Source organism: Cetorhinus maximus, unplaced genomic scaffold (genome assembly GCF_964194155.1).
Source record: "Cetorhinus maximus unplaced genomic scaffold, sCetMax3.hap1.1 HAP1_SCAFFOLD_580, whole genome shotgun sequence".
Classification (NCBI taxonomy): Eukaryota; Metazoa; Chordata; class Chondrichthyes; order Lamniformes; family Cetorhinidae; genus Cetorhinus; species Cetorhinus maximus.
Genome location: NW_027596522.1, coordinates 2800 through 30524, shown reverse-complemented (window position 1 = coordinate 30524; position 27725 = coordinate 2800). Strand labels below are relative to the sequence as shown.

Below are 27725 nucleotides of genomic sequence, written 5' to 3'. Positions count from 1 at the left end.
CATCCAGGCTTGTGATGACAAGTTGAAATCAAATTTCGCGCCACACAAGTGTCAGGCAATGACCATCTCTAACAAGTGAAATTCCAACCATCGCCCCTTGATTTGAAATGGCATTTTCATTACTAAATGACCCACTATCAAAATCCAGTGGTTACCATTGACCAGAAACTGTACTGAACGATCCATTCAAATACTGTCTCTACAAGACCTGGTCAGACTCTAGGAATCTTGGCATGAGTAACGCGATATAGACTCCCCAAAGCCTGTCCACGATCTACAAGGCATAATTCAGGAGTTTGATAGAATAGTCCTTACTTGCCTGGATGAGTGAAGTTCCAACAACACTGAAGAAGCTGGACACCGTCCAGGACAAGCATTTCGCTAGATTAGCACCACATCCACAAACATTCAATCCCTCCACCACCGCCGCACTGTAGCAGCATTGTGCACCATCTACAAGATGCAATTCAGGAATTCACTAAGGCCCCTTAGACAGCACCTTCCAAACCCACGACCACTATCACCTATAAAGACAAGAGCAGCAGATTGATGGGAATAACACCATCTGGACGTTCCCCTCTAAGGCACTCACCATCCTGACTTGGAATTATATCGCAATTCTTTCAATGTCGCTGGTCCAAAATCCTGGTATTCCCTTCCTAACTGCATTGTGTGTGTACCTATACCACATGGGCTGCAGCCGGTCAAGGGGGCAGCTCACCACCACCTTCTCAAGGGCAACTAGGGATAGGAAATAAATGCTGCATCAATCAATGCAGCCCATAATCCGTGAATGGGTAAAAATTAAAATCAGCATTGTCATATCATTTGGCACTGCAATGTTGAAGGGCCGAATGGCATGCAGTTGCTTATATGCCTGATATTTGAATGCCTGCTATGTGCTTTGCTCTTTAAATCATCTCTGTTTCTGTTTTTTCCTTATTTCTGATAGTCTGTCCCTTTAACTGATGCTGGATTTGTAATCATCGTATTTTATGTGAAACATTTAGATAAACTATTAGCAAATTCTTCTGATCTGCTGCTCATAAATCGATATCGAGAATTAATGCCTCGGGGAAGGCTGCATCATAGTCAGGGTAAATAGCATGAATATGTTTGTTTTAGAAACCATAGCATAGTTGCAGGGGCTTGAAAGCAAACAAGTTGACAAAGCTATGGAATAAATTAAATTCAAATGATAATTATCATGTTGGATCTCAACTACAGCAATTACGCTTGCAAGGAGAGGTTGGGAAAGGTACCCAAGTGGCTATTTTATGTACGTTAAAGGACTCAACCATTACTCAGTTAATAGGAGGTGCACCAAAACATCGCTGTAGAATTCGGTTTTCGAATATAAGCCACAGGAGAAATGGGTAAAGGTTTTAGGTGTAAATGGGATCGTCATCTGTCAGAAATTAATTGCTTGTTCTGACAAGGTTTTGGAAAAAAATAAATAGAAGCAAGAAAATCATTTTAAAAATATTGTTTGAAAAAACCTTATATTCTGGCAATGGAAATACAATTTGTGTAACTAAACTGGAATAGAATATTGACGAACAGATATGAAAATATTTTATAAATTGATCAGTAGGAGAATTAATCAGGAGAAATATAATAAAAACAAAATAGCCAATAATAACATTCACTGGATCAATAAATCGAATAGAACAAAACTAAATTTAAAGCCTGATGCCTGCAGTAAGTACTATGACAACAATTACGAGGGTGAGGAAAAGCAGGCCTCTCTCGCTCTCTATCTCTCTCTTTCTGTTTCTCCGGCTGACCCTCTCGCACATGTTTAATTTTGGAACATATAACATCACACAAGTCCACCAAACAGACTGAACACATTTAACGTGAAGACTTCAGCAATTCCATCCCCATCAAGATTATCTTTCTGTCATTTTACTCGAGGAAAGTTTCATTTTGCTTTGAACCTCTGGCGCAGAACAGACTCATCATTTCACCCACTTCCATTCCTCAGCACGGTTTGATATATTTCACCTTAAAGTGATTTACATGTACTCGCTTAGGTATACATGTTTTTAGGGTAGAGATACGGAACAAGGGTCAGACTATTATGAGTAAGATGTGAAGATTTCTTTTTTCACTCAAAGCGTTGTGAATGTTTGGACTTTTCTGCCACACAAAGCAACAGATTTCTCGGTTGTTAAGTGTAATCAAGGCATGATTTAATCAAACTTTAATGTAATTGGGATGAAAGGCTATATGGAGTTTGTTAGCGTTTGAAGAAATATGTAATATTAGATGCAGTTGAATTGAAAGGGGCTGCAAGCTGAGATGGCAAATTGAACCGTTCCTTCATCTTAGGCACCGATGATTAAATGTGTTCACTGTGGTCATCGCCTATGTTTTTTTCCCTTTATTCTTCACAGTCTGTCTCTGCACCTGCTTGTTACTGATGCCTATATTTGTGTCATTGGCAATTTATATTCGTGGCCTTCTAAACTTCATCTAAGATATTAGTCACTACAGTGAATAGTTGAGATCCTTGTGGGACACCGGAAGTCACAGCCTTCCAATCGTTATTGTTATCCATTGCCTCTGCCCTCTGGCTTCTTTCCACTGATCCTTAGCCAAAGTAAAATTGTCTTCAATTACATTAATATGAAACTTAATTGGCACTCTCTTATGCACGACTTTATCAGATGTCCCCTGGATGTTGATACACATAGAAATCATAGACGTTCCTCTGTAAAACACTTGAGTAATAACTTCAAAACATTACATGCAATTCTTCAGGCAGCACTTGCCCTTTAAAAACAATGTTGGCTTTCTCTGATCAGCTGAAATATTTCAATATGTTCACATGCACTTTTTATCATAGTGACCTGTCGTAACTTCCCAACCAGAAAACTTGGTCCAGCTGAACTAAAATTCCCTGTTCCCTGCTGATCAATTTCTTAAACGGTTGATCGAAATGCAAGATTTTCTAAACTTAAGGAGTGGTAGCCAAGTGTACAGAATTGTAGAAGTTTCTAGTTAAAAAGACCTGTAGCGTTTGACTATATACTTTAGTATCCGGAAATAAAACAATCTGGTCCTGAAAATTTGTAAGTGCTTTGTACCATTAATTTATCCAATACTATTCTCCTGCTGACGTGAACTTTGTGGAGCCTTTTGTTTCTGATTTACTATTAATTTCCGCAGGATGCCTCGCCTGGTGACCTCTCCCCTCAATTCAAATACGACAGGAATGCAATTATAATGAATAGTAAAAAAAAGAACTGTTGATGCTGGAAATCCACAACAAAAATAAGAATAAAAATACCTAGAAAAAATCAGCAGGTCTTATAGAATAATTCAAATTTATTCAGATGGCGTCATTGTCAGATGCAACTTTCCTCACATCGCTTCTGGCTATTTCATTCTTAGAAACATGGAACATCAGAGCAGGTGTAGGTCACTTCGCCCGAATACAATGTTCCTCAATTGAATCTCATTATGGTGATGCTTTACCGAAAATCTGTGCTCTATTGCTCTCCCCAGGTTTCTTAACACGTTGAACGTCCATAAATCTACCTATTTCCGTCTTAACTACATTCGGTGATCTGGCCAACACAGCCATATGTAGGATGGATTGCCATATGTCTACCTGAAACAGAGTGAAAAAGTTTTTCCTCATTGCAGTCCCAAATGCATAACCCGTTACCTCAGATTATGGCCACAGTATTTCGAGCCACCAATAAAGGAAACATCATCACTGCATTATGTATGTCCATCCCTGTCAGAATGCTGTTCATTCAATGAGACCCCCTCCCATTCACCTAAACTCCAGCAAATACAGGCTTAAGCAGCCCTATTTCTCTTCATGTGGCAATCCTGCCATCCCAGGAACCATTCTGCTGAACATTCTTTGCACTCCCTATGTGGAAATGCATAATTCCCTAGGGAGGGAGAATTAAACTGCGCACAATACTCCACGTGTGGTCTCACCAAGCGCCAGTAATGCTGCAGGAAGCCATCCAAACTCCTCTCATCAAGCCCTCACGCAATGAATCTTAAATCACCAATTCCAAAAGTTCTCCCTTAACTCTTCTACTATTTGCAAACCATTATCAAAGCTTTAATGGTTATTCTGGTATTCTGTCCAAGTTTCTTTAAATATTGTCCTTTTCTGATCCTTCCTTTTTGACCTGTCAGCATTTTTTGCTCTTTGTATCGTTCCCATGAAGCTGGATCTGTGCTTATGCATTTTTTACTCATTTATTTTATTTTCATGCCATGGTTTTCTTCACTCCTAGTTGCCCGTGAATGTCTTTTTGGCAAGTGGAAGTATTTCATGTTTGTATATAAGTTGGTCCCAGCACCCAATTAAATTATCTTTCAGCAACCCTCCAATATTGTTTGTCCTCCATATTCACAGCTTGGTACCCTCATGTTTGCCAGAGAGGAAATATTCTCAGACAAATCAAGAATCTCGCCACTCCTCTTGCATGTGATGGTCTGCGTAACCCATACGTCATGGAGGATGCATTGAAAAATATGTAAGTAAGGCTAATATAAAATTAATAACTAGTACACAATTGGTATCCAGGGTACGGGAATGGATCTCAGGAAGGAATGCTCAGAAAAAAATAATGAAATTTAAAGGGATAAAATAACAACGTGTATTTTTTTAATAACGTGAACAATTGGCTTCAGAATAATACATATTAAGCTGAAAATTAAGAAGAAGCTGATCACAATAAAGCACCATGGCAAAAAGCACCTTTCAACAAAATTGAAAGTAAAGTGAAAGGTAATCACAAAATGCAATGAACAGAAAGAAGAATACAACAAAGAGGAACTGGTAGCGTTTAGAATTAAAGTAAGGATTAGAAATTAGGGAGGCAAAGTGGAACTATGAGAATTAATTTTCATCTTACATAACAAGAAACACTAAAGCATACCATAGGGAAGCTAATATCAAAAAGGATGCAGCATTATAGAAAGGAATGTGATTTAAATGGAGTGGTTGCAGAAGAGATCACCAGGATGTTGCCTAGGATGAAACATTTAAGTTATGAAGGGAGGTTGTAAAGATTCGGTTAGTTTTCTTTGGAGCAGAGAAGGCTGAGGGGCGACCTGATCGAGGTGTACAAGATTATGAGGAGCATGGACAGGGTGGAGAATTAACAGCTGTTCCCCTTATTTGAAGGGCCAGTCACGAGGGAACACAAGTTCAACGTGAGGGGCAGGATGTTCAGGGGGATATGAGGAATAAAGTTTTTAGCCGGAGGGTGGAGATGGTCTGGAATGGACGGCCTGGGAGGGTGGCGAAGGCCGGTTGTCACACATCCAATCTAAACACCTGAATGAGCACTTGGCACATGAGAACATTCAAGGCTATTACCAAGTGCTGGTAAAGGGGATTAGGTAGGTATGTCAGGTGTTTCTCACATGTTGGTTGCGGACTCGATTAAATTAATGAAGGGCCTCTTATGCGCTGCATGATTCTGTGATTAATTCAGGTTCATTAACCGGCGGACAGTGTATCTCAATTTATGAGCTGAGAAACAACAGATACTTATTTCCCCTAACGTTTAGAAATCAACGTGACAATACACATTTACAGTCACAACATTTTCCTCATTCTCCCTTGTGGAGGAGTCAAAACCCCACAGACCAGATATCCCTCTCTTTCTGTCTCATTCATATTGATTGGGGTGTTTCCTTTTTAGTTGCTGCTCTATCTCTGCCCCTCTCGCATATCTGTGCCAACGTTCCAAATTAAGACGGCTCCTGTAACATTTTTTTTTGTGCCAGACAATAACTTATTGTGTCATGTTATTCTTTGATCGATGTCACTGGCAAGGTCGGCATTTATTGTCCAACCCTAATCGCCTTTGAACCGAGTGGCATACAAGTTGTTTTCAGTGGGTAATTGAGAGCGAAACATTTTGTAGAAGACCTGAAGTCACATGCAGGCCAGGCCAAGTAAGGATGGCAGGTTTACTTTACTTAAGGGCATTAGTGGACCAGATGGATTTTTACGAAAACCGTTTCAATGTCACCGTTGCTGAGACTAGCTCCCCAATTCCTGTTTATCAATTGAATTTAAATTTCACCAGCTGCCGCAGTGCAACTTGAGCCGTGGTCATCTAGATTACTAGGCTTCTGACATTACCGCTATACCACCGTACTCCGCCCCTCCACCCCCACAACCCTACCCAACGCCCACCCCCCCAAACCCCGCACGCTGCGTGAGCCAGCCTCAGCTGCTGCTTCCACAATTTTAAAACGAACTTTCATGCATGTGTCAAAGTGGCGTTGAGTCTTGCACGATATTGTTTTAAATCTGAGGGAAGTTAATGTTTGGATTATGCTGCAGTTCAGCTTCCCTTCCATGGCTCAGCAGAATTCCAGAACCCATTTCTTCCAATTCAATTTGAAGTGTATATATTCAAAGTTTATCTATACTTGCTAGCTGGGAAATCAAAATTGAGACACATCCACTGAGATTAAGACTATTAACCTAGTGGTAATTTTAGGAAAAATGACTTCACACAAGTTTTGTGAACTTTGGAATCATCCACCGCAAAGAATTGTCCATGTTCAGCCGCTATGCATATTTGGGGCTCATTTTGGTAGGTTTTTGGATAATAAGTCATATGAAGATACTGCAGGAAGTTAGTGTTAATGATATATCAGTATTATCACAATGTTGGGCTTTGCCACATCAGCGAGCCGAATGTCAAACCGCTCCTTCTATTTCTGATGTTTCTATCCCTGCGTTGTGCGTTGGTATTTAAATCTTCTTGGTCTTTTTTCCCTTATTTCTAACAGTCTGTCCCGGTAACTGAAGCTGTTTTAGCCAACTTCCAAATTTATCTGAAACATTTGAATAATTTGTATGCAATTGCTGTTGACCTACTGATCAGAATTCCAAATCGAGAACACATTCCTGAGTGAATGCTGCGTCAGTGCCAGGTGAAATAACTTGAACAACTCCATTCCAGAAACCATCACAATAATAGGATATTCACCAAAATTGTGCTGACAGGTCTAGATATTGTATAAAATCCACAGGAGGAATGAACTATCACTTTATCTGGAATTGGGAACTTAACCTGTCAGAAATTAATAGCTTGTTCTGACAAGGATTCGGAAAAACAATATAAGTAAGAAAAGCCCAAAAATAATTGATTGGGGGTTGGGGGAACTAATATTCTGTCAGTGGGAATTTCATTTGAGTAAATGAACTGGAATAGAAAATTGTCGAACAACACAATAAATATTTTAGAAGTTTCAAAGTGATCAGGAGGAAAATATTCCCTAAAATAAAAACAAAATAGGCAGTAATAATACAGCCTGGTTCCAGAAATGAAACAGAACAATATTAAATTTAAAGCAAAATGCCTGCAGTAACTACAGAGACAATAAAGGAGAGAATGACGAAAAGGAAATCTCTCACTTTCTTTCTCTGATTTTCTTTTGTCATATTTATTATAAAGACAGATTTTCCTTTTACCCTCTGACGCAGGCCTGTCTCAAACATCATTCCCGAGCTCGATTTGTAATATTTCATTTGGTGGGACATGCATCTGCTCGGCTATCTATGCATGTTGGGTGGAATGTCTAAGCCCTAGAGAATCGGGACTAGGGACAGCAATTTATAAGTAAGATGTGACCAAATGTATTCACTCAAAGCGTTTTGAATCTTGCAGTTTATATGCCACAAAAAGCAGCAGATTGCTCTGTCGTTTAGTACAATCAGAAATGTTCTAATCAAACATGTTGATGCTTCTGGGATGAAAGGCTATATGGAGAGTTCAGCATTTGAAGACAATAAATTTACGAGATACAATTGAATTGAATAGGGCTGCAAGCTAAGATAACAAAATAAACTAACCTTGTGTCCATGGCTCATGTCCTGATGAACAGATGCGTTCAATATCTTTCTGGTCATCTTCTGTGCTTTCCCTCCCCGTCCAACCACCCTTATTTTCCACAGCCTGTCTCTGGAACTGAAGCGATTTTGTCAGTTTCCAAATTTCCTTCAGCATTTAAATAATTGGCAGCAATTGGTTCTTGCTGCAAACCGCATTTACACCTGGGATACGGGCTCTTCAACGAAGGGCGGATAAGAGACAGTTTAAACAACGCGAAGTGCATTCTTCAGCCCAACTGACATTGGAAGAAATTGGATGAAAATATGTGACCAAAGTCATGAAATGTTTAAATGCCCCACGGAAGGAATGAGTTCAGGCGTAATTTGAAGCAATACCAGCCAGATGTAGGAAGATGAAAATAATAATATTCGCAATATTAATAATAATAAATTATTCAAATAGATTGGGGAAATTGATATTAGCGATTGTGGTTGATTGGAGATGTCTGTACACTGACTGGTGTCTCTCAGTCCCCTCTCTCTCTCAGGGAGATATCTGTACACTGACTGGTGTCTCTAAGTCCTCCCTCTCTCAGAGGAGATATCTGTACACTGACTGGTGTGTCTCAGTCCCTCTCTCTCTCAGGGAGATATCTGTACACTGGCTGGTGTCTCTCAGTCCCCTCTCTCTCTCAGGGAGATATCTGTACACTGACTGGTGTCCCTCAGTCCCCTCTCTCTCTCTCTCTCTCTCTCAGGGAGATATCTCTGAGACTGAAACTGTACACAGTTTTTCACGTTTGCTCCCACCGCTGCTCTCTAAATGCAATCAGAATGAGTTACTACTCTACCCCCAATTGCTTTGCAATAAATGTTTCTCGCTGCTGGTTTGATTTACCTGGATGTTAACTTTCTGTGATTCAGGTACAAGGAGACCCTGTCCCCTCCGAATGCAAAACTTTCCTATCTTCTCGCCGTGGAAATAGTTATCCTGCATGTTGCGTTTTCCCTGCCAAAGTGGATCGGTTGAGGGTGAAGTTCTCTCACTCTATTTTACCCTCCATTGCCACAGCCCCTCTCTCCCTGTGAATTTTAACAGAACTGGCCTTAAATGTTCCTTTGCAGCACCCCCCCCCCCTCCCCCTCCTGTGGCCTTCCACCTCACACAGTGAGAAACCCCAACGTTAGAGGTTTCGGCGAGCGGCTGATTGCGGGATCTTACTGTGCTTGTGTGCACACTCTGAAGCTGGGTCATTTCGGGGAGATCGGTGAAGGATTTTGTGATGCCCCTGGTCCCTTCCCCCCCCCCCCCACCTCCCACCCCCCTTCCGACCTTCGTTCCATCCTTGCTATTTGCTGGGTGTAATACTCGGTATTGTTTATTAAACCCCTCACTACGGCGAACCCCGAGTGTTCTCCTATTTCTTTCAAACATTCAACGGACAGTGAATCCTCTTTGCCCAAGAGTAGGGCTGGTGGAAGACCAGAAATATAATTCAAAGTCAGGACCGTGAGTGGCTTGGAGGGGAACTTCCAGGTGGTGGTGTTCCCCATGTGTGTGCTGCCCTTGTCCTTCTAGATGGTAGTGGTCGTGGGTTTGGAAGGTGCTGTCGAAGGAGCTTTGGTGAGTTTCTGTGTTGCATCTTGTAGATGGTACACACACTGTTGATACTGTGCGTCGGTGGTGGAGGGAGTGAATGTTGAAGGTGGTGGATGGGGACTGAGTATTTACACAACACAAAACCTCAAACACTTGGAAAACACAAAAAAAGAAAGAAAAGTTACTTTCTTGAAACTCTCGCAGGCGGTCTGAAAGGTCCACTTCCACATGATCTGTGTAAACGATTCAGTTTGTAGCACATAGAGCCTCTAAGGGAGACTACTCCTCTCTGGAGCTTGATGCAACGCATCCACGCATGGAAATAAATTTCAATGCTTCTACCGAGAAAAGCTGGCTGGAAAATCAACTCTCCGACAGGCTCCGAACTGTAAGTACAGAGAACAGGCTTTCCAGCTGTCTCATCATTTGCAGAGGTTTCCTCAGAGAGCAGGATTTAAACCTCATGGGCTTTGCCTGTTAACTCGCTTTGCCCTCGCCCCGTCCAGCTTACCTCTGGCTGCTCCCTTTGTTTTGTGATTTTCCAACGTGAAATGAATAATTATTCGACGCCCCTCCCCTTACATTTTGACAAATTTAAGCAGCACCGCCCTTGTGTCTGTGTTTGGGGGGGACTGTCCCTCCCTAGTGGCACATTCAGTAGATAGAGGGAGAGTCTCTTAGATCAGGCTGTTGAAAATGGAATTCTCTTACACACGTCCGTTCCTGCCTCTTTTTGTTTTTTTCTTCACCCCCTCTCTGTTACTCTCTTTTAATTTCTATCTTTCCCTTTCTCCCTCCTGACTCTCTCGTTCTGCTTTTCTTCCTTATCTTTCTCTTTCCCTTAGCCTGGAATATATCTCACCCGTCTCTTCCGGTACAAGTATAATTTTGCGAAAACCAGTTTGTCTGTTTCCAGTTCAACTCTTAACTCTTCCAATCCAGGTTCCTGATTGCCGGCCGCGAGTTTTTAAAAATTTCCCTTACGAATTCTAAATGAGGCTCCTTTCAATGCGGTTCCTTTGCAGGCATTTGTAGGCTTAGAGCTGCTAAGATAATGACATTGCCTCAGCCCTGAACAGACAAACTCCTCTCTGAGATACTCTGCCTCTCCCTTTGAAAGCAAAGTTTGATCGTATCGCCCGTTCCATTGAAATCCACCTATCCTAACATTAAAACCCCTTCCATTGTCCCAATTTTATTAGTAACACAAACACCTTGCTTGGTGTCTCCAAGCTAGGTGCAATATTTCACCCCCAATCTGCGAATAGTTCACTCAACAAAATGCAAATGTACACTTTTCCTTACTGTTTACATCACAAAACTCCTGTACATCAAAGCACCCAGACTTGTTGGCTTTAATCCAATTAAAGCACCCACACACTCACAACCACAGACGCAGACCATACTACAAGCCCAATTTAAAATAATTATCCATGACATGATATACGTGAATATATCTTCATGACAAGTCCAAGAGCTACAAAGTTACGCTGACCTCGTATCAGACATTCGTTTAGCTCAGATGGAGAACTGCCTCCATTTCTGGGGGTCAACACTTTAGGAGCAGGTGAAGAGAATGAGGAAAAAGATTCATGAGAATGGGTCCAAAATTTCCCATCTTCAGTGAGGAAGATCGATTGAAGTGTTTAGGAATGTTTTCCTTGGAGAAACGAAGGCTCAGTGCAGATTGGATAAATGTGTTGAAAATGATCAGGGAGTCTCTACAGAAGTAGAGCAGCGAGAAACCGATCGGGGATAATGGGGAACTGATTTGAAGCAATTAGCAAACAATGCAAAATGAAGATGAGGTGTTCGGTAGCCGAGGGGCGAGACACGGGAGAATAAGGCTAATTCCGTGACGATTTCCCCGTAAATTATGACATTGTAGGTTATCCTTCATGTCCCGCAGGGAGGACTCTGACTCTCCTTCTGCTACATTTACATCCGCTCCTCCAGCCATCACCTCTTGCCCGATGGTTCGCTGCTCATTGTCGTGTGACTATTGGGAGTTAGTGGATAAATATTCCATTCATGGACAGGAAACCCTCGGAGATGCCTCTGGGCTGTTCTCAGTTATTGTTTTTTCTTCATGAATTGAATCATTGATATAAGCGGATATTTCACCGCGTTCTTGACCTGCTCCCTGAAAATGGACTGAGTCACCCCGTATATAAATGTGTTTGTGCAACAACTGAAACTCACCAGCATAAACCCGACTTGTCTTACGATGTATTGAACGTTGTTGTAAGCTGCTCCTGTAATGTTGGAATATAAAAATTCTATAACATTGACTAACCACAGAAGTATGAAGCTGCCGGAAATGGTGAAGAGTAATCTGATAGACTTCCTTCTGCTCTCCATCTCTGGGTCACTCTGGCTCTCTCCCTCGCTCTGACCTCTGAGTCTCTTACGGACTTTATTGGCCACTAAAATGTGGCTGACGGTCAGAGCGTTGAACAACAGAATTAAAAAGAATGGGAGGGAGGGGTTGAAAATCGTATAAAACCACTTAAATCCCACCCATCCAATGTCAGTAAAATAGCTGGGCTTTGTAAAACAGCCCCAGGGGACATTGTTAATTATCACTCCAGGTTCATGTGTAAAGTAGAAGGGGGTGTTTATTAAACTTGACAGAATGTCAGTTGTTGCTGGAACCACAGCCGCAGTTTTCCCGGTGCAATATTTAGCTCTCAGCTTCTGTCAACAAATTGCCACAAATCGATCAAAGGAGAAAGTGATGGTGAGCCAGACAGAACAGCTTTTTGCAGCAGTTCTCAGGAGAGAGTTAAAACTACACACAGGGGTGATGTCCAGGAAAGACACTGGGAAATAATGATATTTGATCTGATAGAGAATGACCTCCGTTATAACGACCAGTAGGTCTGCTGTTGCCATAGCCATCAGGTATCGAGTGGTGCAGGTGGAGAGGCCACACTTTCCCCCGGACAGAATAACAATTGCCAGTAAATTAGCTGTAAGTTGGAGAAGGGGAACAAATGCAGAATATTACTGAAAACACGTTTCCCTGTCTGGCCCAGAGAGCAAGGACATGAGTTTAGCATCAGGTAAAACCCCTCGGACTGCACCACCTCCATCCCTGGTTCAGATACTCCCCACAGGATCAGAACACACTGGACAACATTCTCGTCTGGTATTGGACACTACTTGGCTGTGGATATTCCAGGATCAGAACACGTTCCCCCTCTGCCCTGGGACATTGAGAAGCTCTGAGATCCACATGTGCACACTTCCGATATATACCCTACTCTGGGACAAGTTCCACCATTGAGCCGAGGATCAGAGGCTGTCCAAAAAAACTGCCTCTCACCTGAAAGGGAATGGGTGTCTGCCAGGCAGAGCAAAATCACTAGGCAGGCATTGCAGCAGGTCCCCTTGCTCCATCCCCCTCCGAAACCGATTTTCCATTTCGGAAACAGCTGAAGGAGATGGTTTCTCACGGAAATGCACCAAAAGCCAAGTCCCTGGTACCAATCACGGCTCAGCTGAACAGGGGCGGGGGGGGGGGAGATGAAAGATTGGGAGAATAATACTGATAGGGGATTCTGTCTTAAGTGGAACAAATAGACCTTTTTGCAGTTGGTGACTTAACAGCAGGATGGTGTGTCGCCTCCCTGGTGCTAGGGTCCAGGATGTCACTGAGTGTCTGCAGGACATTCAGAAGGGAGAGAGTGAACAGCTAGAGGCCATGGCACACATCACTGCCAATGACATAGGTAAAAAAGAGGGATTCAGCCCTGCAAGCAGAATAAGTGGAGCTAGGAATTAAATAAGAACGCAGGAACCCAATGTTAGCAATCTCAGGATTACTGCCAGTGTCACGTGCTAGCGAGATCAGGAATAGGAGAACACACTGGATGAATGTGTGGCTGGAGAGATGGTGCAGGATGCTTGATTCCTGATGCGTGGTGACCGATTATGGGGAAGTTGGGACTTGGGAACAGCTGCACCCCAGCAGGACCGGGACCAATATCCTCGCAGGTATATTCGCTATGACTGTGGGGGGAGGGTTTAAACTAGAGAGGCTGGGGGATGAGAGGCTGAGGGTGGGCGCAGACACAAGAGAGGGAAACAAAGGCAGGACTGAAAGACAAAAAAGTAATAAAAGCAAAAGCGCAAGGGGAGGAAACAAGGGCAAATAGGGTCAAAGTAAAAAAAAAGGTTTGTAAAAAGACAAGTCTAAAGGCCCTGTATCGGAATGGGTGGAACATTCATGATAAGGTCAATGAATTAACAGTGCAAACAGTTGTAAAGGGGTCCGATGTGATTGTGATTACGGAGACATGGCTGCAGGGTGACCAAGGCTGGGAACTGAATATCCAAGAGTACTGCCTCTTTAGGAATGGCAGGGAAAACCGGAAAAGGAGTTAGCTTGGGCTGGCTTGTTATGGGTGATTTCAGCATGATGGTGAATGAGGATATTGGCTCTGAAAACCCAGAGCTAGAATCTTTCCGGGTGGTGCTAAGCAGAAACAAAGAGCGGAAAAGATCAGTGGGAGTAGTCGATAGGCCTCCAAACAGTAGGGGAAGGGCAGGAGGCAAATAGAGACGCATGTAACAAGGTTGCTGCAGTAACCGTGGGTGAATTTAATTTACATATAGACTGGGCAAAACAAATTAACAATAATACTGCGTGCAAATGAATTCCTGAAGTGTGTACGAGATGTTTTCTTTACACCAATATGCCCAGGAAACAACTGGGGAGCAGGTGTTCCCCGGCTTGGTATTGTACAAAGAGAAGCGGTTGGTCAATCATTATTCTGCGGGTCCTGTAGGGAACAGTGACCATAACTTGATCGAATTCTTCATCGGGATTGGAAGTGAAGTGGACCAATTCGAAACTGGGTTCCTAAATCTGAACAGAGGAAACTAGGAAGGTATGAGGCGTGGGATGCCGAAGGAAGATTGGGGAAGATCTTTAAAGTCATGATGGGCAATTAAGGAGCAAATATATGCATTGCAACAGCTACACATTTCTCCCTGGCACAAAAAAAAAACACAGCAGGAAAAGTGGCCAAACCAGTGCATACAAAATGTATTAAGGGTAGTATTAGATCCAAAGAGGAGCCATATAAAGTTGTTAGAAAAAAGTAGCATGCCTGAGGATTGGTAGCAGTTTAAAATACAGAAAAGGAGGACCAAGAGTTTGATTAAGAGAGGAAAAATAGAGTATGAGGGTAAACATGAAAGGAACATAAAAGAGGACTGTAAAAAGCTTCAATAAGTATGTAAGAAGAGAAAAAATTGGTGAAGACAAATGCAGGTCCCTTGCAGTCCGGAACAGGAGGATTTATAACAGAGAACTAGAAAATGGCAGAGCAATGAAACAACTTCCCCAGGAAGACACAAGTATCTTCCCAAAAATACTGGATAACCAAGGGTCTAGTGAGAAGGAGGAATTGAAAGGAATTAGTATGACTAAAGCAAGAGTGCTGGAGAAATGAATGGGAGTGAAAACCAATGAACCTCCAGGGCCTGATAATCTACATCCCACGGTACTTAAAGAGGGTTTCCTTCTCTCACTCCTGCTCTCTCTCTATTTTTCTCTCTTGTCCAGTCTCCTTATTTCTCTTTCCCTCTTGCCCAATCTCTCTCTCTTAGAAGCATAGAACCATAGAAAAGGTACAGCACAGGAGGAGTCCATTTGGCCCATCTTGTCCCTGCCAGCCCGAGGAGACCCAGGTGCTGTTTGTAATCCAACCTTCCTGCACCCGGCCCATAGCCCTGCAGCTTACCGCACTTAAGGTGCAGATCCAGGTACTTTTTAAAAGAGTTTACAGTTTCTGCCTCTGCCACCAACTTGGGCAGTGAATTCCAGATACTCACTACCCTCTGCGTAAAAAAAGCTCTTCCTTATGTTCCCCCTACACATTCTGCCAATTATCTTGAATCTATGTCCCCTGGTCCTAGAATTCTCCACCAAGGGAAACAATGTTATCCTGTCCGCTCTATCTATTCCCCTCATCATTTTGTACACCTCAATCAAGTCACAGTCAAAATGGGTTTATGAAAGGGAAATGATGTTTGACAAACCTACCGGAGTTTTTGAAGGGATAAATAGCAGAATTCATAAGGGATAACCAGTGGATGTGGTGTATTTGGATTTTCACACAGCTTTTGAGAAAGACCCACATAAGAGGATAATGTGCAAAGTTCAAGCACATGGGATGGGGGTAACATATTGAGATGGATTGAGAATTTGCTAGCAGACAGGGAACAGAGAGTAGGAATAATTGGGTCTTTTTCTCAGTGGCAGACAGTGGTCCGTGGGGTACCGCAGGGATCAATATTTGGGCCCCAGCTACTCACAATATTTATTAATTATTTGGTTGAGGGAGCCAAATGTGATCATTCCAAGTTTGCTGATATCACCAAACTAGGTGGGAACATGAGCGGTGAGGGGGATTTTAAAAGGATGCAAGGCAATTTAGACAAGTTGAGTGAGGGTAAATACATGGCCGGGGCTGCATAATGTCTTTAACAAAGCAGCCGCTACGATTTTACCTCTTCCTGCTACAAAAATAATTTCCAAGTGATGCGGCTGTAACACGAAACTCCAGTCAAATCGTCTCAGATTTTTGGGATGAAATATTAATAAAGAGGGTTAGAGGATTATTCGTCGGTATCAATAATAGTCTCTGCAGAGTTGTGAGATATGTAGATTTCAAAATGTTGTAGAGCCAACATCGAAGTCAATGTCTTTATTCCCACAGTTGGGAACATTTGCTGGCGAGGGTTCAGTCTCCAAGAATAGTAACTAACTGGCCCATTGTTCCCCATCTCATATCCCTGTCATAAAACTGCACCGACACCCACCTCACTTGCATCAACAGGCGATTTCAATGCCTTCCCCTAATTCAGCTCTGCTAAAACCGTTACAGTGCTCAGTCCAACCTCCACACTGTCAAAGGCTCCTTGACAACCCTTTGTCTGCACAATTTTCTGTACACTCTTTAACAAGCGAACCTGGGGATCCACTACAGTGCAGAGAACTGGAGCTAACTCCTGTTAGAATCCATTAATGTGTTTCGACTGCAAAATCTCTCCATCTGTTGAGCAACTGGTAAATAACTTTCTAATCATTGCCCCTTGATGTTCAATGGCATTACCATCACTGAATCCCCCACTATCAACATCCTGGGGGTTACCATTGACCAGAAACTGAACTGGACCAGCCATATAAATACTGTGGCTACAAGAGCAGGTCAGAGGCTAGGAATCCTGCAGAGACTAACTCACCTCCTGACTCCCTAAAGCCTGTCCACCATCTACAAGAAACCAGTCAGGAGTGTGATGGAATACTCCCCACTTGCCTGGATGTGTGCAGCTCCCTCAACACTCAAGAAGCTCGACACCGTCCAGGGCAGAGCTTCCCGCTTGATCGGCACCCCATCCACAAACGTCCACTCCCTCCACCACCGACACACAGTGGTAGCGGTGTGTGTACCAGCTACAAGATGCACTGCAGGAGCTCACCAAGCCTCCTCAGACAGCACCTTCCAAACCCACGACCACTACCATCTAGAAGGACAAGGGCAGCAGACACATGGGAACACCACCAACTGAAAGTTCCCTCCCAAGTCACTCACCATCCTGACTTGGAAATATATCAGCCATTCCTTCCCTGTCGCTGGGTCAAAATCCTGGAACTCCCTCCCTAACCGCACTGTGGGTGTACCTACACCACAAGGACTGTAGCGGTTCAAGAAGGCAGCTCACCCCCACCTTCTCAGGGCCAATGTGGAATGTTGATATATGATGGCCCTGCCAGCGATGCTCAGATCCCATGAATCAATAAAAACCCAGACTCCCTCGAATCCCTTCCTTCATAGAGTTTACCCTCACTGAGGTCTGATTAAACGTGAGGTGATATTCCACTGAATGCGAGAACGTGTTTATTCTGAAAGCCTGTGGATTGTAAACAGAGGTTTACTGACAGTTGAGGAAATTGAATCAAACTGCAGAGATAATATAAGACATTTCACTTAAGGTAATGCGGCCATTGACCGGCTATGTAGATAAAGGTGACCACTCGATCAGCAGGTAACGTGATCTGTCACTGATTGAAACCAGAGAGCAGCTCCCACACAGATTGACACGACTGCAAATGTCCTAGTCACTTACCTGGGACACTGACGATAGCGAGACTCACATAGAATGTTTTATCGAAAACGTCAAATGCTCCAAGCATTTTAACTTAGCAGTGATCTGTCCCTGAAAGCTGCAGGCAACCTCTGCACTAAACTCTGAAGTGACACATTCACAAAGCCCTTATTTATACCTTCTGGAATGTCTCCTTGGAGATAGTGAGATTGCAACACCCTTCTACTTAGTTTACTGAATACCTGGAAACAAACATATTAGAGCACCGAGTTAATTCCAGGTAGGAATAGAACATGTTTATCTCGGAGATTCTGTTATTAAAATCAAAATATAATCGTGAGTTTATCAGCCCTGTTCCACTGCACTGGTGGTTGTAGCTGCTCTCTTTAAACGTGGACATTCAGTTAAGTGATTAAATTATTAAAGTTGGCAATTTGTGGATATTTGTTGCTGAAGCCGAATAATCAAGTATCTGAAATCTTCCAAGTGTGCACATTGATACAAAAACACAAGGATACATGAAAAGATTGCACCACTTCAAACCAATCGAGACACTCCAGTTGATGCAGACCTTCCAAACAATATGGACCTTCAAACAGATGCAATCCTCTCACAATATGGACCTTCAAAACAATATGGACCTTCGAACAGATACAATCTTCTCACAATATGGACCTTCAAAACAACATGGACCTTCAAACAGATACATTCGTCTCACAATATGGAACTTCAAAACAATATGGACCTTCAAACAGATACAATCGTCTCACAATATGGAACTTCAAAACAATATGGACCTTCAAACAGATACAATCGTCTCACAATATGGACCTTCAAAACAATATGGACCTTCAAACAAATACAATCTTCTCACAATGTGGACCTTCAAAACAATATGGACCTTCTAACAGATACAAACTTCTCATAATATGGACCTTCATCACAATATGGACCTTCAAAACAATATGGACCTTCAAACAGATACAATCTTCTCACAATATGGACCTTCAAAACAATATGGACCTTCTAACAGACACAGTCCCTCCAACCAGTATAGACTCACCAAACAATGCTGACCCTGCAAAGGGTACAGACTCTGCAACGCATTCAGATTCTACAACCCTTACAGACCCAGCAACTGATACAGGCCTTCCCAAAAATATTGACTTTTGTATTTTTAAAATCTATTCTTTGATGGGATGTGGGCCTTGCTGGTAAGGTCAGTATTTATTACCATAATTCTTTAACCTTTGCAAAAGAATAGCTCGCCAAGCGATTCCCGAGGGGCATTTCAGAGTTAAGCACGTTGACCTGGGTAAGGAGTCACGTGAAGGCCAGACCGTAGGACCGCAGTTTTACTTCCCGATAGGACATTTGTAAACTAGATGGGTTTTTACCACAATCAATGGTAGTTTCATGGTCACCATTACTGAGGCCAGATTTCAATTCCACAACATTTATAGATCGATTTATTGTGATTAACTGAATTCGTACACCAGTGGCTGCCATTTGAAACCGTGTCCCTAGAACATTACCCTGTCCGCCTGGATCACTAATCCAGTGACATGACCACTAGGCCAATGTCACCCCTTGCTGGATTTTTAGAGTTAGGAGCAACAGGCAGCCATTTTCTCCCTGGAGTTTGTTCTGTCATTCAGTATGTTCAGGGCTAATCTTGTACCTCAAATACATTTTGCCGCCCTATCCTCGTATTGTCTAATTCTCTTAGTGTCCAAATATCTATCGATGTCATCTCTGAACAAACTCAAGGATTGGCCATCCACATCTCTGGGGTAGAGAATTCCATAAATTCCCGGCCCTCTGAGTGAAGGCACTCACAGGATCACAGAACTGCTCCGGTTCAGAAGGAGGCCATTCAGCCTCTCATGTCTGCACCAGCCCTCTGGCCATTTTAACTTAGTGCCAATCCCCGGCCTTTTCCCGTTGCGCTGCACATTGTTTCTGTTTAGATAATTATCCAATGCCCTCTTGAATGCCTCAATTGAACCTGCCTCCACCACACTTCCAGGCAGTGCATTCCCATCCCTAACCACTCGCTGGGTGAAAAAGTGTTTTTCTCACCTCACATGTGCTTATTTTGGGAAACACTTTAAACCTGGGCCCTCTGGTTCTCAATCAATTTCCAAGTGGGAACAGTTTCTCCCTATCTATTCTGCCCAGACACCTCATCATTTGGAAAACTTCTATCAAGTCTCCTCTTAGCCTTCTCCTCTCCAAGGAGAACAGTCCCAACTTCTCCGATCTTTCTTCATAACCAATCGGGCAATAATTGTTTGGGTTGGGGTTGTCCTGCTTTAAGTGTACAGGACATCCCTGGGAATGTTTTCCCATTGCCGGGTAGATGCCAGTGTTGCAGCTGTACTGGAACAGCTTGGCCAGAGGCGCAGAATGTTCTGGAGCTCAGGTCTTCAGCACAATTCTCAAAATATCGTCACAGTCCATAAGCTTTTCAGCATCCAGTCCCCGCAGCCTTGTCTTGATATCACGTGGCATGAATCAAATGGTCTGAAGTCTGGTCACCTGTGATGCTGGGGAATTCAGGGGGAGGCCCAGATGGATCAGTCACTCAGAACATTCAGCTCAAGGGTTTTGGAAATGTTTCATCCTTGCATTCTGCACTGATGTGCACAGCTCCTGCATCATTGAGGATGGGGACATTTCCTGAACCTCCTCAATCAGTGAGTTGGTTAATTTTTGAACCGTTATTCACCACTTGATATGGCAGGACTGAAGATCCTAGATCTGAGCCGTTGTTTCATGTGGAATTGCCCAGCCCTGTCTATCACTTAGCGCTCGTGCTGTTTGATACGCAAGTGGTCCTGTGTTAGAGATTGACCAGGTTTGCACCTTATTTTTGGATATGTCTGTTGCTGCTCCTGACATGCCCTCCTGCACTCTTCATTGAACCAGAATTGAACCCCTGGTGTTGGGATAATGGTAGAGTGAGGGATATGCCGGGCCATGAGGTGGTATTCGAGTCCAATTCTGCTGCTACTGATGGCCCACAGCACCTCATGGATGCCCCGTGTTGACTTGCCAATGCTGTGGAAAATCCATACCGTTACGATGGTGGTAGCGCCACACAACAGGATGCAGGGTATCCTCAATGTGAAGACGGGACTTCTCCTGCTCAATGACTGTGAGGTGATCACTCCAACCAATACTGTCATGTGCAGATGTATCTGCGGCAGGCAGGTTGGTGACGATCAGGTCAAGTATGTTTTCCCCTCCCTATTGGTTCCCTCACCACCTGCCGCAGACCCAGTCTAGCAGCGATGTCCTTTAGGACTCGGCCAGCTTGGTCTGTAATGGTGTTTCTGAGCCACTCTTGGTGATGGACATTGAAGTCCCCCCACCCAGAGAGCATTCTGCACCCTTACCACCCTCAGTGCTTCTTCCAAGTGATGTTCAACATGGAGGAAGCATTGATTCATCAGCTGAGGGAGGTTGGTACGTGGTCATCAGCAGGAGGTTTCCCTGTCAATGTTTGGCCTGAAGCCATGAGACTTCATGGAGTCCGGAGTCGATGTTGAGGATTCCCAGGGTAACTCCCTCCCGACTGTATCCCACTGTGTCACCAGCTCTACTGGGTCTGTCCTGCTGGTGGGACAGGACATACCCAGTTATAGTGATGGTGGAGTCGGGGACATTATCTGTAAGGCATAGTTGAAAAAGGATGACTATGTTGGGCTGGTGCTTCACTGGTCTGTGAGACAGCTCTCCCACTTAGCCCCCAGATGTTACTAGGGAGGACTATAAGGACTGGATTTGCTTTTATCATTTCCGATGCCTGGGTCGATGCAGGGTGAACTCTCCAGTTTCATTCCTTGTAGAATTTTTCATGGTTTGAAACAACTTAGTGCCGTTGCTGTGGCTCAGGGATCAGATAATGTCCCTCAGATATGGGCGTCAGGTTTCTTTACATAGACGGGATTAGTAAACAAGATGTCTATTTATAAAAAATCGCCCTTGATTTCATGGTCATCTTTAAACTTTTAATTCCAGGTTTTTGATTAATTTAGTTTCCTTTCGAATTTGGGAGGAATCTGAACACGGGCATTACCCTGGCCTCTGGGTTACTGGTCCAGGGACAACCCCACTAAACCATGGCCTCAACAACGCCACCAGCCTCCGCACTCAAAGGATCACCCTCTGCCATTTCCACCAACTCCAGCATGATGACCACCACCAAACCCATCTTCCCTTCACCCCCACCCCCCAACCTGTCGACATTCCATAGGGACCGATCCCTCTGGGACACCCTGGTCCACTCCTCCATCACCTCCAACTCCTCATCCTCTTCCCAAAGCACCTTCCCATGCAAACAGGGAAGGTGCAACCCCTGCCCGTTTATCTCCTCCCTCCTCACCGTCCAAGGGCCCAAACACTCCTTTCAGCTGAAGCAGCATTTCATTTGCACCATCTTCAACTTGGTCCACTGCATTCGCTGCTCACACTGTGGTCTCCTCTACATTGGAGAGACCAAATGCAGACTGGGTGACCACTCTGAAGCCAACCTTCGGTCTGCCCTCAAACATGACCCAGACCTCCCTGTCGCTTGCCATTTTAACACTCCACCCTGCTCTCATGCCCACATGTCTGTCCTTGGCCTGCTGTATTGTTCCAGTGAAGCTCAACGCAAACTGGAAGAACAGCACCTCATCTTCCGACTAGGCACTTTACAGCCTTCCGGACTGATTATGGAATTCAACAACTTCAGATCATGAACTCTCGCCTCTATCCTAACACTTTTGAAAGCACATATTTCAACATTCATTCTTAAAAAATATTTTTAACCGCTTATTTCTATATATTTTTGTTTTTATTCATTGTTTTATCCATGTTTTTAATACCCCATTCAATCCTCTTTTCAACCCTCGTCTAATTGAAAGATGAAAAATTTGATTATTTCAATCTGTGGTCCTTAGTGAGACATTCGACAGTTTGACTGGAGAACTGCAGATAAAGATTGCAGTCGTGTCACTGATAGTGAAAGAAAGAGGGAGAGAGGGAGAGAGAGTGAGAGAGAGAGGGAGAGAGAGAGAGAGAGAGCGGGAGTGAGAGGGTGAGAGACAGAGAAAGAAACGGAGAGAGAGGGAGGTAGGCAGAGAGACAAGGAGAGCAATGAGGTTGATAAAAGGAGAGATAGAGAAAGAGAGAGGCAAGGAGAGAGAGAGAGAGACAGTGGCTGAGAGAGAGACAGAGTGAGAGAGTGAGTGAGAAATAGATACAGTGAGAGAGAGGGAGAGAGTGAGAGAGACAGGGAGGCACAGGGACAAGGCGAGCAGTGAGGTTGAGATGAGGAAAAAGAGAGACAGAGAGAAGGAGAATAGGAGAGAGAGTGAGTGAGACAAGGAGAGAGAGAGTGAGAGAGAGGGAGGCAGAGACAGAGAGAAAGGAGAGAGTGAGAGTGAGACAAGGAGAGAGAGAGAGAGAAACAGAGAGAGAGAGAAAGATAGAGAAAGAGAGTGAGAGAGGGAGAGAGAGGGAGAGACAGGCAGGCATAGAGACAAGGAAAGCTGTGCGGGTGAGACAAGGAGAGCGATATGGAGAGAGAGTTGGTAAGACAAGGAGAGAGAGAGAGAGAGATTGAGAGAGAGAGACAGAGTGAGATAAAGAGAAAGAAAATCAGACAGGCAAAGAGACAAGGAGAGCAGTGAGGTTGAGACAAGGAGAGAGAGAGAAGGAGAGAGTGAGAGTGAGACAAGGAGAAAGAGAGAGACAGACAGAGAGAGAGAGAGAGGAGAAAGATAAACAGACAGCGAGTGAGATAGAGAGGCAGACAGAGAGAGAATCAGACAGAGAGAGAGAGAGAAACAGACAGAGAGAAAGAGAGAAACGGAGAGAGAGAGAGAGAGAGAGAGAGAGATAAACAGACAGAGAGAGAGAGATAAACAGACAGAGAGAGAGAGAGAAACAGAGAGAGAGAGAGAGAGAGAGAGAAACAGACAGAGAGAGAGCGAGAGAGCCTTAATTCTTTGCAATTCAATTCGTGAATGACCAGAGCATGTGGATCAGCATTTAGGAAGCGATTGGAGATGTTGTTTTTGAAATTTTTTTGAGGGAACATAATCAATGCTGGGCGATTAAACTTCATTAATTTTGTCAGCTAATTGATGTGATCAGAATTGTCCAGTGGAATCTCAGTGCTAAATATAAACCGTCACAAGCGAAATTAGCTCACATTCAGAGTCTGCTTGTTCAAGTTAAAAAAAATAAACTGCAACTTTCAATTCCCGGAGGTGATCCCACAGGGTATAAATTAAAGACTTTGTGAATGTATCTCCCGCAGTTTAATACAGAGAGATTGTCGCTGCTCTAAGGGACAGCCACTTCACTGGGAATATGATTGAAACGTTTAATAGTTTCAAGGAAATATATTACCTGATCCTGGCAATCATTGGTGTCGCCGGTAAGTGAACAGAAGATTTGAATATCTGTGAAGCTGGGTGTGAGCTGGTTTGTTATTTTATTCTGCTGCTCATAATGTTACAAACAGAGCTCTTGGTGGATTTATAAAAACACCCGATCAATGGGAGCATTTTCTACCGTCACATAACCACAATCGTCTCCAGTGAATTATTCTACTGCCACAACTGAATTTCAACCTCTGCTTATAATTCGTATACGCTGTGAAATATCAAGTTCTATTTTCCAGAGGAATATCTGGTTCCGTTATCTGTCGGTGTAGAATTGTACTTAGTGCAGGTTACAAACTTGGGTTGAGTACATGATCACAGTGACCGTGTGTTACTGGGAGATTCTGTCAGTGTACAATTGTACTGAGTGTGGGTGAGGGACCGGAGAGCAGCACCAGATCACAGTGACCGTGTGTTACTGGGAGATTTTGTCAGTGTACAATTGTACTGAGTGTGGGTGAGGGACCGGAGAGCAGCACCAGATCACAGTGACCGTGTGTTACTGGGAGATTCTCTCAGTGTACAAATATACTGAGTGTGGGTGAGGGACCAGAGTACAGCACCAGATCACAGTGACCTTGTGTTACTGGGAGATTCTCTCAGTGTACAATTATACTGAGTGTGGGTGAAGGACCAGAGTACAGCACCAGATCACAGTGACCGTGGATTACTGGGAGATTCTCTCAGTGTACAATTATACTGAGTGTGGATCACTAACCGGAGAGCAGCACCAGATCACAGTGACCGTGTGTTACTGGGAGATTCTCTCAGTGTACAATTGTACTGAGTGTGGATCACTAACCGGAGAGCAGCACCAGATCACAGTGACCGTGTGTTACTGGGAGATTCCCTCAGTGTACAATTATACTGAGTGTGGATCACTAACCGGAGAGCAGCACCAGATCACTGTGACCGTGTGTTACTGGGAGATTCTCTCAGTGTACAATTGTACTGAGTGTGGATCACTAACCGGAGAGCAGCACCAGATCACAGTGACCGTGTGTTACTGGGAGATTCTCTCAGTGTACAATTGTACTGAGTGTGGGTCACTAACCGGAGAGCAGCACCAGATCACAGTGACCGTGGATTACTGGGAGATTCTCTTAGTGTAGAATTGTACTGAGTGTGGGTGAGGGACCGGAGTGCAGCACCAGATCACAGTGGCCGTGTGTTACTGGGAGATTCTCTCAGTGTACAATTGTACTGAGTGTGGGTGAAGGACCGGAGTGCAGCACCAGATCACAGTGACCGTGTGTTACTTGGAGATTCTCTCAGTGTACAATTATACTGAGTGAGGATCACTAACCGGAGAGCAGCACCAGATCACAGTGACCGTGTGTTACTGGGAGATTCTGTCAGTGTACAATTGTACTGAGTGTGGGTGAGGGACCGGAGAGCAGCACCAGATCACAGTGACCGTGTGTTACTGGGAGATTCTCTCAGTGTACAATTATACTGAGTGTGGATCACTAACCGGAGAGCAGCACCAGATCACAGTGACCGTGTGTTACTGGGAGATTCTCTCAGTGTACAATTGTACTGAGTGTGGATCACTAACCGGAGAGCAGCACCAGATCACAGTGACTGTGTGTTACTGGGAGATTCTCTCAGTGTACAATTGTACTGAGTGTGGGTGAGGAACCAGAGTGCAGCACCAGATCACAGTGACCGTGGATTACTGGGAGAATGTGTCACTGAAGAATTTAGTTACTGTGGGTCACTCATCTGGAGAGGTAGCGGCTGGGGAAGGTTAACTGACCCCAGTGACCATATGTATCTGGGAGTATCTGTTAGGGTAGACTTGCACTGTTTTTGGGTCAATAATTGGAATGAAACAAAGCGGATTGATTCTGAATGGCTGTTTTAGGTGGTGGATCTCTCCATTCCATGTTACTGCCTGTCTTTTTTAGGGATGTTGTCTTTAAAAGATGGGTAGATTATTTCTGTTGTATGTTTCTAAGTGAAGGCACTGAAAATGATTGATTTTGGCCTGTCTCCTGTTGGACTGATCCAACAGGAACAGATATTTACTTTAAGGTAAACAGGGGAGCAACATAGACTAATGAATAGGTCAGAAAATGTGGAGCAATGGGACAAGTGGCCGAATGGATCCCTCGCTCTCTACGAGACAGGAAGCTGACAGAGGGAGGAAAGGGTCGTTATTCAGAGAGGGAGAGGGTGGGAAGTGGTGTTACAGAAGGTTCAGTGCCGGGATCGCTGTTCTTGACAATGCATTAGTAACTTGCAGATTTGAATCAGAATCACAATTTCTACATGTAGAGATGACACCAGCTTGAGTCGGGGTGTGGTCAATACTGCAGAGGACTGAAAAAGTAGAACAGTTATAATAAACATCTATCAAAATTCTCAGAGCGCATACATAATTCTGGATAGAGTTCTGATCAGATAATGTAGAAAAAAATTAGATACACAGTCTCTGCCTCCAGTGGAGAGAGGATTTGTATGTGTGATGTCAGATACACGTGGGTAAAAATATCAGGATCGGATTGACGGGCTGTGCCCTTATCTCTTGAAAAAGGAAGGGTGAAGGGTGAGCTAATTAGAATTGTAACATGATGGCAGGTTTTGATAGGGAGGGCACAGAGAGAATATTTATTCTGGTGGGGAGGGTGGAACTGGAGCCTATCAGTATGAGAGAGTTACCTGGAAAGCCCATCAGGAGTTCATAGGGAGCTGTTTAACCCATAGAGCAGTGAGAATGTGCAACTCACTACCACACAGAGTGTGTGATGTGAATAGTTTAGATTCATTCATGGGAAGAGGGATAAGAATATGAGGGATAAAGGAATAATGGATTACGATGTCACATTTAACTGTTGAAATCTGAGTGGAGATGGGAATGGATCTTCGACATTGAAATGAGCTGCTTAGGGTGAATGGCCTGTATCTGTTCTGTATATCCGAAACCATCATATTTAATGCTTCCCCGTCTCAATTTCGTCACCTGGAATTTCGCAGGTTGGTGGCGGGTTGGAGTGGGATGTGGATTTTAATTTCAAATTTTAGCCTCTGACACGGCCAAAAATGACACCTTTTGCTGCTTAAATCTCGGTCTTACTTTCCGTGCCAGACACAGGGACTGTTTGATCAGTTAATTTCCAGTCACTTTTCCCTTCTCTCTCTTACAGTTAATTTGCTGGCGATTGTTATCCTAACCCGGGGAAAGTGTGGTCTCTCCACCTGCACCACTCGCTACCTGGTGGCCTTGGCAACGGCGGACCTACTGAGCATTATCACAGTGGTCATACTCTGGAGGGTCGTTTATTATTATTTCGGACAGAGTTTCCTGGACATCACCCCTGTGTGTAGTGTTCTCACTGTCCTGATTCGTGCATCCACAGACTGTTCAGTCTGGTTCACCGTCACTTTCTCCTTTGACCGATTTGTGGCCATTTGTTGGCAGAAGCTGAGAACAAAATATTGCACCGGGAAAAGTGCGGCCGTGGTCTTAGTGACCACAGGCATTCTGAACTGTTTAAAAAACATCCCACACTACTTTACAAAAGAACCCGGAGTGATAATCAACAACGTACCATGGTTCTGTAATGTAAAGAGAAGCTATTACACTGACCCCGGGTGGGTGGGATTTGACTGGTTTGACACGGTTTTAACCCCACTGCTCCCATTCGCTTTAATCCTGTCGCTCAACGCTCTGACCGTCAGACACATTCTAGTGGCCAGTCGGGTCCGGAAGGGACTGAGGGGT

General features: G+C 43.9%; 1 pseudogene; it reads right to left on the bottom strand.

Annotated features, from left to right (window-relative positions):
- Positions 1-11510: 11510 nt before the first annotated feature.
- LOC144674180 (putative G-protein coupled receptor 139) lies at positions 11511-17646 on the bottom strand (annotated as a pseudogene).
- Positions 17647-27725: the final 10079 nt, after the last annotated feature.